Raw genomic sequence first — 16,440 nt, 5'->3', positions numbered from 1 at the left:
TGGGTGTAACCACCCCTCTTTCCAAACCATCCCATAGGTGGTTCCCTAGAGTATGTCCAACCCCCAAACTTAGTATAAGTATGGGAACCCAGTCCTTGAGACTTTAGATTACCCTAGACGAAACTCTGCAACATATATCCTGGACCTTCGACGTTCTATCCTGACTAGAAGACTGAAGAAATCTTCCTTGGGGTCAAGGAGTGACTCCCCTGCTTGGCAGGCACCAAAGAAGCAACTGACCGGTCTGCATCGCTGAAGCTCCCGCCGGACGCTGAAGTCTTTGCATCACCAGAGGTGGATTTCCAGACTTCCCCGAGGCTACCCTGAGTCCACAGCAAAGGTGAGGCCCGTGGCTAACGTGGGTGACGTGGAACTGTGACCTCTGGACACCGTGAACGTTTGCAGCAACACTATCTTCTGGGACTTCCTCGAAATTGTGCTTTGGGCTCCGAGTAGCCCCAGCCTTGAGCACCTCCTGCACCGAGGATTGCTGGCCTCCTCTCCACGAGTGACCCGTGGGCCAGTTTCAAGAGCAACCACTTGAGGCTCCTTTGCGATCAATAGCCCGTTGGCTAGCAGGTCCCCACAAAGGTAACTCCTCTTCTAATTGGGCTTTTCTGGTTGCTCCAGAAGTGCCCTGACTTACCCTCACAGGGTGAGTCCCTCAGACCTTGCTGGTCTGCACCGCAGTCCTTTCCCTGAATTCCAGTGACTTGCCAGTGCCAAGGCTTGTTGGGACCATTATGGTCGTCGACACCACAGCACTCAACAGACTTTATGGGACAGCTCAAATCTGGCTCATGGACTTCGTCGACACCTCCTGGTCCTCGTGGCCGAAGAGTCAAGACACCCGTCAACTCACCTGAAGCACCCGACATCTGTGGGCATTGGTCCATCCTGCCCTCGGTCACTCGCTAGTGACCAAGACTCAGTCCCTTCTGCTTTCAGGTTCCTTCCATCCTAGATCCAGGCTTGGATCTCTTCGGACATTTCTCCTCTTCACGGCAGCAGCAGTTCTTTGCAGGCTTCCATTGTAATCGACGACGCGACCCGACACCAAAGACACCTATGCACCTGGCTTCCCTGGGTGAGGTAATTCGAGTACTCCGGTGCTCCCGTGGATGCTAGCCCTAGAATTTCTTAAGTCCAAAAGGGTTTGGTCCTGACTCGATTCTAAGTGTCCCTAATCTTTACATTTCCAACCACAACATTGCCCATAGAAGATGACGGGAACCCGCGGTCGTGTTTACACACTGCATACAGTCCCCCTGGGTCCCCTGTGTCACTACCTTGGATGGTTCCTTGGGGTCCCAGCAATTTTACAGGCTCTAGTCGTGGTTCTTATACCACTTTTTTGGTATATGGTTTGGTACGCCCCTAGGGCCCAAACGTGTATTTGTGCTATTACTGATAATTGCTAACTTGTAAACAAAGTACTTCGAACTCCAGTCTCATAAAGAGACTAGAGGGGTGTGTTTTAACCTAAATACATATATTTTGAATATATACCTGGTGTGGTTGTCCTTTAATTTGGTTGTTCAAGAGATTATAGACTGGTAAAACAAGCTGCGTTACATTCCTTCAAGACTTAGCCTGAAAGCTGCTCTCCATAGCTACCACTAGGATAGCTTTAAAAAAAGGTTGTCTTTAACCATTCACCATAAGGGGTTGTTTGGACTGATACAAGGTGCCCACTAGAACTAGTGGACAGCATATATCAGTCCACCTTCTCACAACTATAAACAGACACTATCTTTTGAATAATCACACACCATCTATGAGGCAACCTGGGCCTCACCCTGACACACTATCTGATGTGACTTCAACATAACTATCAGCACACTCTATATCTGTGGGAATTTAGTACTAGTATAGTCACACATTTTGACTATGTCAAGCCCCATCTCTGTGGGGTCTTGAACATAAATATAATCACACATGATGCCTACCAGGACTTGGGAGTGACTATAGTTAAACACTATAGCTGTGGGAACCTGGGTATCAACATAACCATGCACAATCTCTTCAGGAACATGAAAATGACTTACACCACACACGCTCTCAGTCAGCACTAGAACATTGCTATGATCACACACCATATCTTTGAGGACTATTATTGCACAGGCAAATGAAGGAAATGATGCCTAGTGCTGAAAAAGAACGAGATAATCTCAACCTGGCCTTCCCATCTGCCTCCATTGCAGGATCTGATCTTTGGCCTCTAAATTACTTTGACTGCGTGTTATTTCCTTTCCCCTTAAAGTTTGAGAGTACTCAGCTACAGGCTAGATATCTGTGACTCCCTTTCCATGGACTTCACATGCTCTAGTTATCTGCTGAGAAATGTGTTATCATCGAAATGAAGCAGGTATTCCTATTTATGACTACACCATCATGTAATTCAGGTACAACACTCAATAATAAAATGTAGCCATTTGTTTATGAATGTTTTCAATCAGGCATGATAACAATTGAGTAAGTCCCCACAACGATGGTACCACATGTTCAAGTCCCAACAAAGATGTTTTTTCTATTTTTCGTCAGCAATAACTTCCAGAAGGAAAAAAGGGTCTAAGGGAATAGTTTACCGACCAACAACAGTTCAAATCCCCTATATCATTCAATTAGAAAAACAAATAATGAACTGGTGGTCACAGAGGAAAAATTAAGAATTAAAGTGAGGGAGCAAGAACTGGAACGTAAATATCCAACAGTGAGTTAACTAAGCCTGAATCTATCAACAGAGGTGAATGTATAGAAAACAGGAACACAGACCAGTCAATTGGATTTCCATCAACTGCCAAGAGAGGCCAGTGTCATCACTTGGTCATCCTTAGGTCTTGTTACTACTCCTCTAAGCCTAGAGGCAAGCGTAGTAGCCAAGATTGGAAGAAAGGCAAACAAGAGCAAGCCAGAAAGAGAAATTGACCAAGGTCAGTCATATGTATCTCAAGTGATGGAAAACGTATAAAAGGGAATTGCAGTGCAAGTGAGAGTTAAAAAGGGAGTTGGGAGGGAGAATCTTTTTTTAATGTATGTCTCTCTGCCAATCCAGTTAAAAAGCGTGTAGCGGCAACTTTGAACAAATAAGTTGCATTTACAGAAGGGTCAACTAGTTTCAGCCTAAAGGGATTAGGTTCCCGGCTTTCTTCAGGACCAGATTATAATAGCTACTGCAAAAACAGTGAAAAAAAGGGGAAAGTGTGACAAGTTGTCTCACAATACAACCTGATAAAGTTGATTCTCTGGACAAGTAGGGTGTATTTCACTCCTTACTTGTGTGAGTATCTGACCTCACCTCACCCGGTAATGAACTCAGGTAAAGGAGACCCCGCCCTCTCCGTCGGTGCCTCGGTCCCGGAGGGACTTGCTCTTGTTTGCCTTTCTTCCAATCTTGGTTTCTATTTTTCGCACATTTTTACAACATTGGGAAAAGGTCAGTTCCCAGAAGGCAGGTGCCCACACATAGTCCCCATACGGATGGTAACATGTGTAAGTGTGTGTGTGGGTGTGTGTGTGCATGTTTGTATATTTGTGTGTGCATGTATGTGTTTACACATGAGTAGGCATATTTATATGTGCAGACCTGCCGACTTAAAACAACGTTCTATAGTGTGAGAGGATGGAGTGGGTTCTGGGGAGGCAATGGGTTCTCTAGTTCTTTTTCTTTGTAGCTCGCTTCAGAAGAGCCTCAGAGTAGGTGGGTCCATGGAGATTGGGTGTTATTTTGTTGAACACTGCCTAAAAGTGATTCCTGACCCCACACAAAAAACTAAATCCTTCTGAGGGTGCCACACATGTCGTCTGGATGTTGCCACACTCTTCAGGAATCCAACTCTGTGCAGGAGTTTCCTGCTCATCTTCTGGCCCATAGTGTGATATTGATTGTCCATCGAGTGACCGTGTGAAGAGAGGCGATACTGTGTGACACATGGTGGTGCCGTGTGAGTTGGCAGGTCTGTACATGGCTTCCAGTACCATGCCTCTGTCATTGATTCTGCACCTCTCTCCATGATTGCCTCCGCCTCTGTCTTGTGTGTGGGGTTGCCTGCTTCTAGTTATACTTCTGTTTATGACACCGTGTGTGTGGTTGCAGCCCAGGCTGTGATTAGTGAAGTAATGGTTTCTGAAGGTTTTCAAAGCATTTTCTCTCTGTGGCTGATGAAGTGTCAAATCTGACACAGTCTCCAAGATTATGTTTGTCAGGTGCAGGCGTAGGACAGGTCAAGCTTCAGCGGTACATGACAACACACCGGGGAAATCCATCTACTCACAGGCTCATTGGTCCCAACCCCTTCTCCGTGTCACTACACCTGTCTTTGATGATGCACTGCTGCACAGGGATAGAGAAGACAGGGTCACAGTGCAGGTAAGAAATGTCACCGGCTCCATATGGGAATGTGTCCATCAAATACTGCCTTGCTCTTTGAAGCATTTCATTTCAATTGCATTTCATGTGTTGATATTGTGCAGGAGGGCATAAAAACTACACCAAGGCAGCTTGAAAGCACTTGCCATCAAGGAAACTATGCTGCATGTGAACAAATAGCATTTAAAAGAGTGCTACAAATCCCAGTGCTAATGTGAAGGGACCTGGTGGGGGGCATGCCCCTGGACTGCCTCTAATGTGCGCCTGACTCAGCTACAATCCACCTTGGCACTAGACGTTGAGAAGTCTATCCCTCACAGCCTTTTTCAAAGTCTCCAGATGTTCCACCCCCTCAGTTATATTCTTTCATTATGTTACCCTTCTGGATATTCTGTTCACATGTTGGGGTGTCATATGTGTGTAAGTTTATTGTTTTATTCTGTGATATGCTACTACTCTGACTCTTGTTTCTACTCTCAAATTTGACTGTTTCTATTTTCTACACCATTATCTGGTTTGGAGGCTGAACTCAATCCTGACAGCTCAGTGAATGAATGCATCCCCTCAAGGAACCTGTGTGTGACCTCATGGTCAAAGCTTCGTATCCATGAGGGTCAACTCAGACGTTCATTGTTCCGAGGTCGATAGTGTGAATACCATTGAGATGGGTAACACTGAAAAAATGAGCGCCATTGAAATGGGCAACAATGAGCACCATCGAGATGGGTAACAATGAGCACCATTGAGATGGGTACCAATGAGCACAATTGAGATGGGTAACAATGATTACCATTGAGCTGGGTAAAATTGAGAACCATGGAGATGGGTAACAATGAGCACCGATGAGATGGGTAACAGTCAGCACCATGGAGATGTGTAACGATCAGCACCACGGAGCTGGGCAACAATGAGTAACATTGAGATGGGTAACAGTGAGTACCATTTAGACGGGTAACAATGAGCACCATTGAGATAGGTTACTATGAGCACCATTGAGATAGATAACAGTGAGCACCAGTGAGATGGGTAAAATTGAGAACCATGGCGCAGGGTAACAACAAGCACCATTGAGCTGGGTAACAATGAGTACCATTGAGATAGGTAACAATGAGTAACATTGAGATAGGTAACAATGAGCAACGATGAGATGGGTAACAGTCAGTACCATGGAGACGTTTAACAGTCAGCATCAAGGAGATGGGTAACAATGAGCAACATTGAGATGGGTAAAAATGAGCTCCAATAAGATGGGTAACAATGAGTACCATTGAGATGGGTAACAATGAGTAACATTGAGATGGGTAACAATGAGCAACGATGAGATGGGTAACAGTCAGTATCGTGGAGATGGGTAACAATTAGCGCCATGGAAATGGGTAACAATGAGTACCATTGAGCTGGCTAACAATGAGCACGAATGAGATGGGTAACAATGAGCACCATGGAGATGGGTAACAATGAGCACCATTGAGATATTTAACAATGAGTACCATTGGTGTGGGTAACAATGAGCACCATTGAGATAGATAACAATGAGTAGCATTTAGATGGGTGACAATGAGCACCAATGAGATGGGTAACAATGAGCACTAATGAGATGGGTAACAATGAGCACCGATGAGCTGGGTAACAATGAGCGCCATTGAGATGGCTAACAATGAGTACCATTGAGATGAGTAACAATGAGCACAGACGAGATGGGTAACAATGAGCACCATGGAGATGGATAACAATGAGCACCAATGAGATGGATTATGTTGGGTTTTGCATTCAGATAGCCGATGTGGTGAACGTGCGCTTTACAAATGCTTGTTTCCTTAAAGGAAGATTTCATCTTGATGTTGCCCTTGTGTTCTTCATGTGCCAGATCTGCTATACTATACGGGATGCTTTTTGAGATGGTAAATCATGAACCTCAAAACAGCTCTTCATCATCTATGAGAAAGAGTTTTAATTTGATGCTGGAGTTAGCCCTGTATGTTCAGGCTTACAGAGTAGGGTACCACACTCTGAGCTATCTGATTGGGAGCAGTAGACCACTTCAAAGTCAACGGCCTGCAATTGGGGCATCCACATTTCTATCTTAGTCAGAGCATTACCTGTGGATTCACTAAAGATTGAGATGAGAACCTTATGGTCAGCCATGGCAGTGAAAAAACGGCTATACAAATCTTAATGTTAATGGTGACCACCCAAAAGGATTGCTACAGCTTGCCATGCAATCTCTGAACAGCACTGGGCAAAAGAACGAGAGGTGGAGTGACACAGGTAACTGGTTTCATTTCACCACTCTGACTCTTCTGAGCCACGAATTGTCCAGGACCAACCAAGCCTGCATCAATCATTAGTTCAATGCCTATGACCTGGCTATAGTGTCATAGTGGTATCACACATAAGAATATTCTTGAGATCCATGAAGGCTTTCTCATGTGGTGGGCCCCACTTCCATCTTGTCTCCTTCAGTAGTTCCTAAAGTGGCTGAGTGTTGGACCTGAACCCTTCAGTTAACGTTTCCCCACTGTTTGGTTTCTCCTCCTGGGTTTTGCTGATTCTCTTGTGGTGGCCGTAAGGATTGGGGCACTTTCCCACTGTAGATGCAGTGGGAAAGTGCACACACATCCTTCGTACTCACGCTAGGAAGTGGTGCTTATCTAGACTGCACCGCTGATATTTCCCGGATACCTGACTAGCCTGCCATTGCAAACTAGGGTTCGTGGAGCACCATGGGTATTTCCAAATACATGACCAGCCTGCCAGTGCTGAGTCAAGTGGGTGGTGCTCTGCTGACATATCCCAAATACGTGATCAGTCTGCTGTTGCAGACTGGGGTGCGCGGTGCACCACAGCTAATTCCCAGATATGTGACTAGTCCGCCACTGCAGACTGGGGTGCACATTGCACTGCTTGTGTTTTCAAATATATGGCCAATCTGCCAATGCAGACTGATGTGAGCAATGCACCTATGATGTGCCTAAACATGTGTCCAGCTTGCCATTGTGGGCTGGTGGACTCACTGGCACCCATGGTGCCTCTAAATAATATGTGTTCATCCTCCCATTGCAGACTAGTAATATGGGCTGCAACCCTGGATAGCAGCAGCGCAGCCTCATCGTGTTTGATATAATTGGTTTCACAGTGACACCCCCTTTCCAGTGGTAAAGGTGGCTCTGTCCTGACCCTCATAGAAATACCACTACTAGAACGTGAGAATTTCTGTGCTCTAAAATTCTCTGGCGTGCCTCTGTGCTTTGGTCCAGTCCACACTGGAGGATGGGAGAGCACTTCTTGTCATTCCCTAGTGACAGCAATAGAACATTGGGCATGTAGCTGTAATAACAGACCTCTGCCATTTGCGGGTCTTGATGGAGAGATTGGAAGGAGAGGTTTTGACACATGGGCTCTGGAGCCAGATAATGGCCCCACTAAAGATTGGGTTCTGTATTCCATGGCACCATGGCAGACAGGGTTAAAATTTAGGGGAGACATCTGTGGGTCAAAGGGAGATCCTTTGAACCACCCCCCAACTTCAAAGATAAACTGTAGTATAACTATTGGTGCCACACTTCAGAAAAGGGTGAGATACGCTTGTGTGGACGTGGGACCGGAGAACCTAGAACTATGTGATGCACACTGCCAGAGGAATCTGTTGTGCACAAGGAGGATAACTGCCATTGAAAGGGACTGCGTGCCCTCCCTGAACAGTGGTTGGCTTGGGCCAACTACATCTTGCTGTGTGGCACCCTGAAGTGTGCTCTCCATGGGCTTGTCAAGCTTGCCCCTCATTCTTCAAGGTCGCAGGAACATCAAAGACCTCTTACAAGGGACTCCCACCATCTAGAGGTGCCCTCGCAAATGCCCACATGGCTGGCTGGAATTCAACTGGTTGTGTGGTGTGGGCGTAAGACTCAGAAAAGTTCCTGGAGACTGGATTGCCTTGTGTGGAGCCAGGAAGTCTTGCCCACATCAAAGGTGTGTGGCAACCTCATCATGGGGACTTCAGCAGGCATAGGCGTCTTATTGATGGTAAGCAGATTCACCGACCGGTTCATCAAATGTGGCCCTAATCATCGATTGAGCCACATCTCTCTTGTGTGAAATGCCGACTGCGTGCTGTGTCTGATTCACAGGTTGCAGCCCTCAGAGGTTGGGGCGTAACTGTATTATTGCGTTATTCTACCTCATGATGCTTTGCTCAACATGCACATGTGTGTGTGTGTGCCTGGATTGTCTGGTGTGACAAATATCAATGTGCTTCATTTCCAGGGAGGTACAGAATTGCAACTCTTCATTGTGTGTGACCAGAATGGGCTGGTGAGACTCATATCATTGCACACCAGACTTTGTGCCCTTATTGTCTAGTGCAACCAATATCACTGTGAAAGGAACGTTGTGCCTCCTTTTGAGGGAGGTGCTGATTTTGCAACTCTTTGTTGTGTGACCGAGATGGTCTGGTGCGACTTGAATCATTGTGCATTAGATGTTGTGACTGGATTGCCTGGGTGCGACTTTGATCGGCTTGTATCTAATGGGGAGTCCATTCCTTCCAAGAGGCCCCTACTCTGCTCCACTCTATTCCTCGCTAGTTCCTTTCTGGCCCTCATTGTGGCGGACCAACTGCCTCTCCTCACCCAGCCTTCCCTGACGACATCATGTTGCCAGGTAGTAGTGCCCGGCTCGGGCTTGGGTAGTAGGAGTGACTGACTGGGTTGATGAAACACTTCCGTGAGCAATCCAAAATGGGTCAAAAGACGGCGTGTACCCCCTGTGCTTCGCAGAACTGGCCTGGTGCCAGAAGGCCCTTGTGAACCCCTTTTGTGTGACTGACTATTGCCCTCAGCCCATTCCTGCTCCCCATACTATGGGTGAACTTCTTGTGTGGCTGCCAAAACCATTTTGATGACTGCCTCCTAGTTGTGCTTGCAACCTTTCCCCACCAGCTTCCCTGGGGCCCTGACTAAGAGTGACTTCGGCCATGTGTAGCCTAGTGCCTAGGAGGAGAACGGGGTGTCTCCAATCATGGTGTGTAGGATAGTCGGGGTGAGATTGAGGGGGGCTTGGGGCCCACGAGGTCTGCTGTGTGATAGCACTTGACCTGCTGGGTATTAAGGGCACCGCATTAGGGTGCTAGGTGTGTATGTGTGCGAACGTGTTTCATACAGACCTTCCTGATATCTGTTGCACCGCATAGCGGTGCAGAGTGAGTGTGTGGAAGTGACAGTGGGTGAACCGCCTGTGATTCATGGCACTGGCAGACGGTCTGCCAAGTATGCTGATTTCTTGTTAGGAATGTATTACATTTGACATTAGTTTTAACCGCACAGCCTCTGACCGTGGTACTGCTAAAAAATTTTATAATTCTGTATAAGTACATCATTTTTATATCGTTGTGACTCGGGGTTTATTGTCTAACTCTCTGATGTTGATTTATAATACTTGTTGGGGTGGGGCTGATGTAGACAACGTATTGCACCGCGTAAGCGTCCTGGCGGGGTGTAGGATCGACTTTTTCCCACATGTGCATATTGCTGATTTCTTTCTCACACAGTTGGGCCTAGTACTGCTGGAAAGAAATCCCAAAGTGATTTATGCGCAGAAGTATAAGATGTTCATGTTATGTTGACTATTAAGTGTGCAACGAATACAAACGTTATTTACATACATCACTTGTGAAGGCTCTTCTGTGATGCTCGAGGTATTTATCATGAGTGAGTGCTGTGCCAATGCTCTACACATTTCCTCTGTAGTAAATCTGACTGCTCAGTGCCAATGTTCTCAAGGGAGAGCTAGGGTTATACAATATGTGTAATCCCCCGCCGCTGACGTGAGTAGTAGGTTCTACCTGGCTGGGGGTTGCCTCAGCCAACCAGAAAGTGCTGGTTCCAACACTGAGTCATTATTGCCTGGTTCTGTACCAACTATCCACATCAATTTACCATGGCCAGAAATGTTGTAGTAGTACCAATGGTATTGGTACTCTTCCTTCTTTTTTGTCTGATGTTTTCCTGACATTTTCTGAGAAACTTTCCATATGGATAACATGTTCAGAGAATTTGGCTTAATCAATTCAGCTCTATTGATGTTTTTAGTGTCAGTCTAAGACCATTCAATATTAAATACACATCCACAGTTATGTATGGTGCTGTTGCCAATTGGTTGTGTTGTTATGCATATGCATGACTCTCCAGATGCCTGTCAGTGTTCCATTTACCACTTTTCTAAGACTTAGACAGCTGTGGAAGTACTATGATTCTGTAGTGTATTAGGACTATGTGGGAGAACTAAGATTCTATGGGCGTATTGGGAAATTGTGGAAGTACTATGATTCTCTGGTGTATTAGGTCACTGTGGAAGTTCTAGGATGGTGTAGGGTGTTAGGTCACTGTTGAAGTACTATTTTTCTGCAGGTGTATTAGGTCACTGTGGGAGTACTATGATTCTGTGGTGTATTAGGTCACTGTGGGAGTAATATAATTCTGTTGTGTATTAGGTCACTGTGGAAGTACTATGATTATGCAGTGTGTAAGGTCACTGTGGGAGAACTATGATTCTGTGGGTGTATGAGGTCACTGTGGGAGTATTATGATTCTGTGGTGTATTAGGTCACTGTGAGAGTACTATGATTCTGTGGTGTATTAGGTCACTGTAGAAGTACTATGATTATGTAGTGTGTTAGGTCACTGTGGACGTACTATGATTTTGTAGTGTGTTAGGGCACTGTGGGAGAACTATGATTCTGTGGGCGTATTAGGTCACTGTGGGAGTAATATGAGTCTGTGGTGCATTAGGTCACTTTGGGAGTACTATGATTCTGTGGTGTATTGTGTCACTGTGGGGGTACTATGCTCCTGTGGTGTATTAAGTCACCGTGGGAGTTCTATGATTCTGTGGTGTATTAGGTCACTGTAGGAGTACTATGATTCTGTTGCGTATTAGGTCACTGTGGAAGAACTATGATTCTGTAGTATGTTAGGTCACTGTGGGAGAACTATGATTCTATAGGCGTATTAGGTCATTGTGGCAGTACTATTATTCTGTGCTGTATTAGGTCACTGTGGAAGTACTATGATTCTGTAGTGTGTTAGGGCACTGTGGGAGAACTATTATTCTGTGAGCGTATTAGGTCATTGTGGGAGTACTATGAATCTGTGGTATATTAGGTTACTGTGGAAGTACTATGTTTCTGTAGTGTGTTAGGGCACTGTGGTATAACTATGATTCTGTGGGCATATTAGGTCACTGTGGAAGTACCATGATTCTGTGATGTTAAGTCATTGTTGGAGTACTATGATTCTGTTCTGTATTAGGTCACTGGGGGAGTACTATGACTCTCTAGGGTGTTAGGTCACTGTAGGAGAACAATGATTCTGGGGGTGTATTAGGTCACTTTGGAGGTACCGTGTTTCTGTGGTGTATAAAGTTACTCTGTGAGTACTATGATTCTGTGGTGTATTATGTCAAGGTGGGAGTACTCTGATTCTGTGGTGTGTTAGGCCACTGTGAAAATACTATGATCTGTGGGTGTGTTAGGTCACTGTGGGAATACTCTGATTTTGTGGGTGTATTGGGTCCCTCTGGGAGTACTATGACTCTGTGATGTATTAGGTCAGTGTGCACGTTTTGTGAATCTGTGAGTAAATTAGATCACTGTTGGAGTGTTATGCTTCTGTGGTGTATTCAGTCACTGTTTGAGAACTATATTTCTGTGGTGTGTTAGGTCACTGTGGGTGAACTATGATTCTGTAGGCGTATTAGGTCACTGTGGGAGTACTATGATTCTGTAGTGTGCTAGGTCACTGTGGGTGAACTATGATTCTGTAGGCGTATTAGGTCACTGTGGGAGTACTATGATTCTTTAGCGTGCTAGGTCACTGGGAGACCTCTGATTCTGTGGGCGTATTAGGTCACTGTGACAGTACTGTTTTTCTGTGGTGTATTAAGTCACTGTGGGAGTACTATACGTCTGTTGTGTAATGGGTCACTGTGGAAGTACTAGTGTTAGGTCACTGTGGGAATATTTGATTCTATGGGTGTATTAGGTCTCTCTGGGTGTACTATGATACTGTGGTGTATTAGGTCACTGTGGGAGTACCATGATTCTGTGAGTAAATTAGATCACTGTGGGAGTACTATGATTCTGTGGTCATTTGGGATTAATATGGAGAGCAGGAAGCCTCCAGCATAATCAGTCAGATCACATTTGTTTTAAATTTTGTTCCTGGTTGACAGGATGAAACCCTACTCAAGCAGCAACCAAAATCCAATCTCCGCCAGGGTGAAAAACAGGCAAACCCTTAACCTGTGCCTAGCCCTCCAGTAGCTTGCCACATAAGCAGTTAGGCTTATCTTAGAGGCAATGTGTACAGTTTACATACAGTACTTAAAACAGTAATAAGAAACACAACGCAAGATAAATCCCGCACCAATTTTGAACAATAGATTAAAATGTAATAACTTATTTGAGACTGAAAAAAATCCAACCAGTAGCACCGGAGATATGCAATTTTAAGGATTTACATAAGAATTGTGCAATTTTAAAGTTTTAAGTCAAAAAGACTACCCAGAAGCACAAAACACCAACTGTAGTTATCTGGTGGCGCCGGACCAGGACAAAATCACAAGTTTAGGCCGACCCCAATGGAGCGCGGGGCAATACACGTTTCAAGTTAGGCCTGCTGAACAAGAGTGCCTTATATCCTGGTTGCGCAGCATTGCAGCATCCTGTAACGAACATGCATCGCACAGCAGTGGTTCAGAGGAACTGCAAGGTTGAGATGTGAGGACCTGCGATGTCCTCGGGCATGCCGTCGATGAGGGGCTTGCAATGCGAAGTCCTACACCGAGGATGAGTTGTGCAGCAGCGGTTTCAAGGAGGCTGCGGGCTGTGATGCGTGGTCCTGCATCAGGGATACATCATGCTGCGATGGTTCTGCCCACAGGACCAACACTGGCCTTACTGAGCATCTTCTGTTCCACTTCCAAGGGTCCAGGACTAGGGTGGGACCACTTGGGGACAAGACTCACAGCAGACTGAGTCAATGTGCTGGGTTCAAGGTGGTTGGAGCCTGTTCTATCCCTGAGGCTTCAGATCAGGAGGCCAGCCAACTGACCCTTGGAGTCACTCTGGTGATCCTAGGGTCAAGATGCAGGCCCAGTCCTTTGCCCAGACTGCGGAGCAGCAGCCAACAGGACAACAGTTTATCAGTCCTTCTTGCAGAACAGCCCTTCTGAGTCTTCCACAGGTTTAGAGGTGCTCTGAAGAGTTGGGTCTGAGGGTCTAATATTTACACCTCTTGCCAAATTTGAAATAGGAGAAGTATGCAGAGGTTTCTACATCTAGAGGTGCTTGGAATTCCTTGCCTCCCTGCTCTGGCTCGAGGTTGTCTAGGGCCACAAAAGTCTAATTTCAAAACCTTTGGGAATGTGCTCAGGACGAGCCTTCGTGGTGTGCAAGTGTGGTAGGTGACATCTTCCCCTCACCATCAAGTTAGAGAGGGTCCATCCTGTCAACACCCATGGCCCTTTGCTTCACTGTCTGGGAGCAATGCACAAAGACCAACGGCCAGCTAAACCTAGTCATCTGGTGCAGTAAATAGGCTGTAGGCACTAAATGGTTGGGAACAGAAAATGCCAACTGTCGAAAAGTGTCATTTTCAGAATTGTGCCTTAAAATCGAACTTTACCATTAAAGAGGGCTTTAAATTATAAATCTTTGCACTCTATACTTGACATTCCTACATGCTTTCAATTGAAAGTTATCACTTATTAAATTCAGGTATTTTACCCAATGTAATCTTATGTGAGAGGTAGGCCTTGCAGTAGTAAATAATTAATTTAAGGGTGTTTTCACTATCAGAACATGTAAAAGTTAAAGTACATGTCCCACTGCACCCTCTTTCTCTCTCTGGGCTGTTAAGTGCCTACCCTAGGGGTGAGTTATATGTATTAAAAGGACGGTTTAGGCCTGGAAAAAGATTTATTTTGCCAGGTTGAAATGGCAGGTTAAACCACAAACACAAGTACAAGCTGCAGTGGCAGACCTGAGACATGTTTAAAGGGCTACTTAAGTTGGTGGCAAAATGAGTGCTGCAGGCCCACTAGTAGCATTTAATTTACAGGCTCGGGATACAGGTAGTACTTGTTACTAGGGAATTACGATTAAATTAAATGTGACAATTAGGTGTAAGCCAATGTTACGATGTTTAAAGGAGAGAGAACAATCACTTTAGCACTGGTTAGTAGTGGTAAATGTGCAGAGTCCTGAAGCCAACAAAAACAAAGTCGGCAAAAACAGGAGGCTGGAAGGCACAAACTTTGGGGGAAACTACGCCAAGGATGCTAGGTTCAACAACACTTTGGCTTATTTCCTTTAGCATCAGATATTTTTGGGCAAATTACATCATTGATGACCTTAAGTGCAGGGCTGTTGCATCTTCGCCATAACCAAAGTGGTTCAGTTTACCACAATTCAGGCAAGACTTGTTTTTCAATGCAATCGTAAATGTGTGGAAACACCATTTGAGTTTCTGATAACTTGCTTTGGTCTTTGCATCACATGCACACATCGTCATTGGCTTGCAGAGTGGCTTCTGGCAACCATGGCAATTTACTGAGGCATGAATTGTGGAGAAAATCTCTCTCATGGAGACTTCATTTTTCAATTCTATCTTTCTTGTGGCCCATCTAGCGTAGGTTTGTTTGCCCTGGTCACATCTATTGTCGTAGACCAGTAACATGCTGAGCTCCATAACTTTCTGTAATACATAGGAGTCGCACTCCCTCTATGGTCCGAACTCGCTTCTCAATGTTGATGTCAGGCCAATAACTGGCTGCAAGATGTCTTTGCCTAAAGAGGACACGTCTTTAAGTACACTAGACTGCTGCCTGGCTCATCGTTGATGAGACCTCTTAAAAACTGCCAAAAGCTCAACGTTTAAAATGGACTAAACATTTTGCTACTGCCACTATTCAGAGTCGTCGGCATTGAGGGGAGAAGATTAAAATGCTTTGTAAATGTCTTCATGCACAAGGTGGAACAAAAGCCATGGAAACACAATCTTCGATGATGAAGAAGATGTTTTGTAAACCTTCTGGCCGGAGTATCCTTTCTGAGCTTAGAGAGCAAGAGATCTTGCAGACAGCAAAAGCATGTGCCAAAAGGAAGCGGGGCGAGGCCAACTTGAACCACCTTCTGCTCCTTGGTCTGTCCCCCTTTAGAAGACTTAGGGGCATATTATCTATAAAAGGCGATAATGATCGCCAGCGCAAGGTACCGCCATTTTTTTTATCGCTTCTTTTCCTGGACACTTTTCACATTCTTATCGACGTATTATGAACACATCGGTAAGGTGCAATGGTGTTCGGGAAAGGAAGCGATTACTCCCGCTAACACGCGATAGGCATTCATGCGATAGCATGGGATCAGCGTGTCAGCGGTGCTTTAGCGTCAATCATATTTCAGCTAACGTGATGGAGTGCCTGAAAACCCCCTGTATGACCCGATCAATGGATGAATTATGCAGCAGGAACAACAGTGAATGTTAACATATATGTAATGCTGTGAAAGGCCGGATCAGGACAACATAGTGAGGGCCTGTGATGTGATGCACCTTCTGGACATGTGTAGAAGCAATGGCTGTAGCTGGCCAAAATGTACCTTCATACAAGCTAAGGGGCTAATAATGAAGCATGACCGGTACCTCTTTGGTGTTTGTGGCTCCTCAGAAGGAGATCAGGGCTAGTCTCCCTTATGTACCTCCATATAGCACCATTTTTAGTAAGGTTTTTATCAGGTGCTAAATTCATTCGTTTCTCGGGGCTTAGCGCGACTTTTGTTATCGCGGGAAATCTTTGGTAATAGAGCAAAGTGATGATAGTGACTTTTACTGTGTAATTTTTGTAAGGAACTCCTACCTTGCATGTCATTAGCGATAATTATCGCTGGCATGCAAGGCGATAGGAAAACCGGCAGCTAATGCCGGAGAGCTGGCGCTAACGCATGTTAGGGCAGGCTTGCTAATAGGGTGATAATAATATTGCTGCTTTATTGGAAAAAAAGCGCCACTAAAGCGGCG

Source organism: Triturus cristatus, chromosome 4_2, assembly GCF_964204655.1.
Source record: "Triturus cristatus chromosome 4_2, aTriCri1.1, whole genome shotgun sequence".
Classification (NCBI taxonomy): domain Eukaryota; kingdom Metazoa; phylum Chordata; class Amphibia; order Caudata; family Salamandridae; genus Triturus; species Triturus cristatus.
This window is presented reverse-complemented; position numbering follows the sequence as displayed.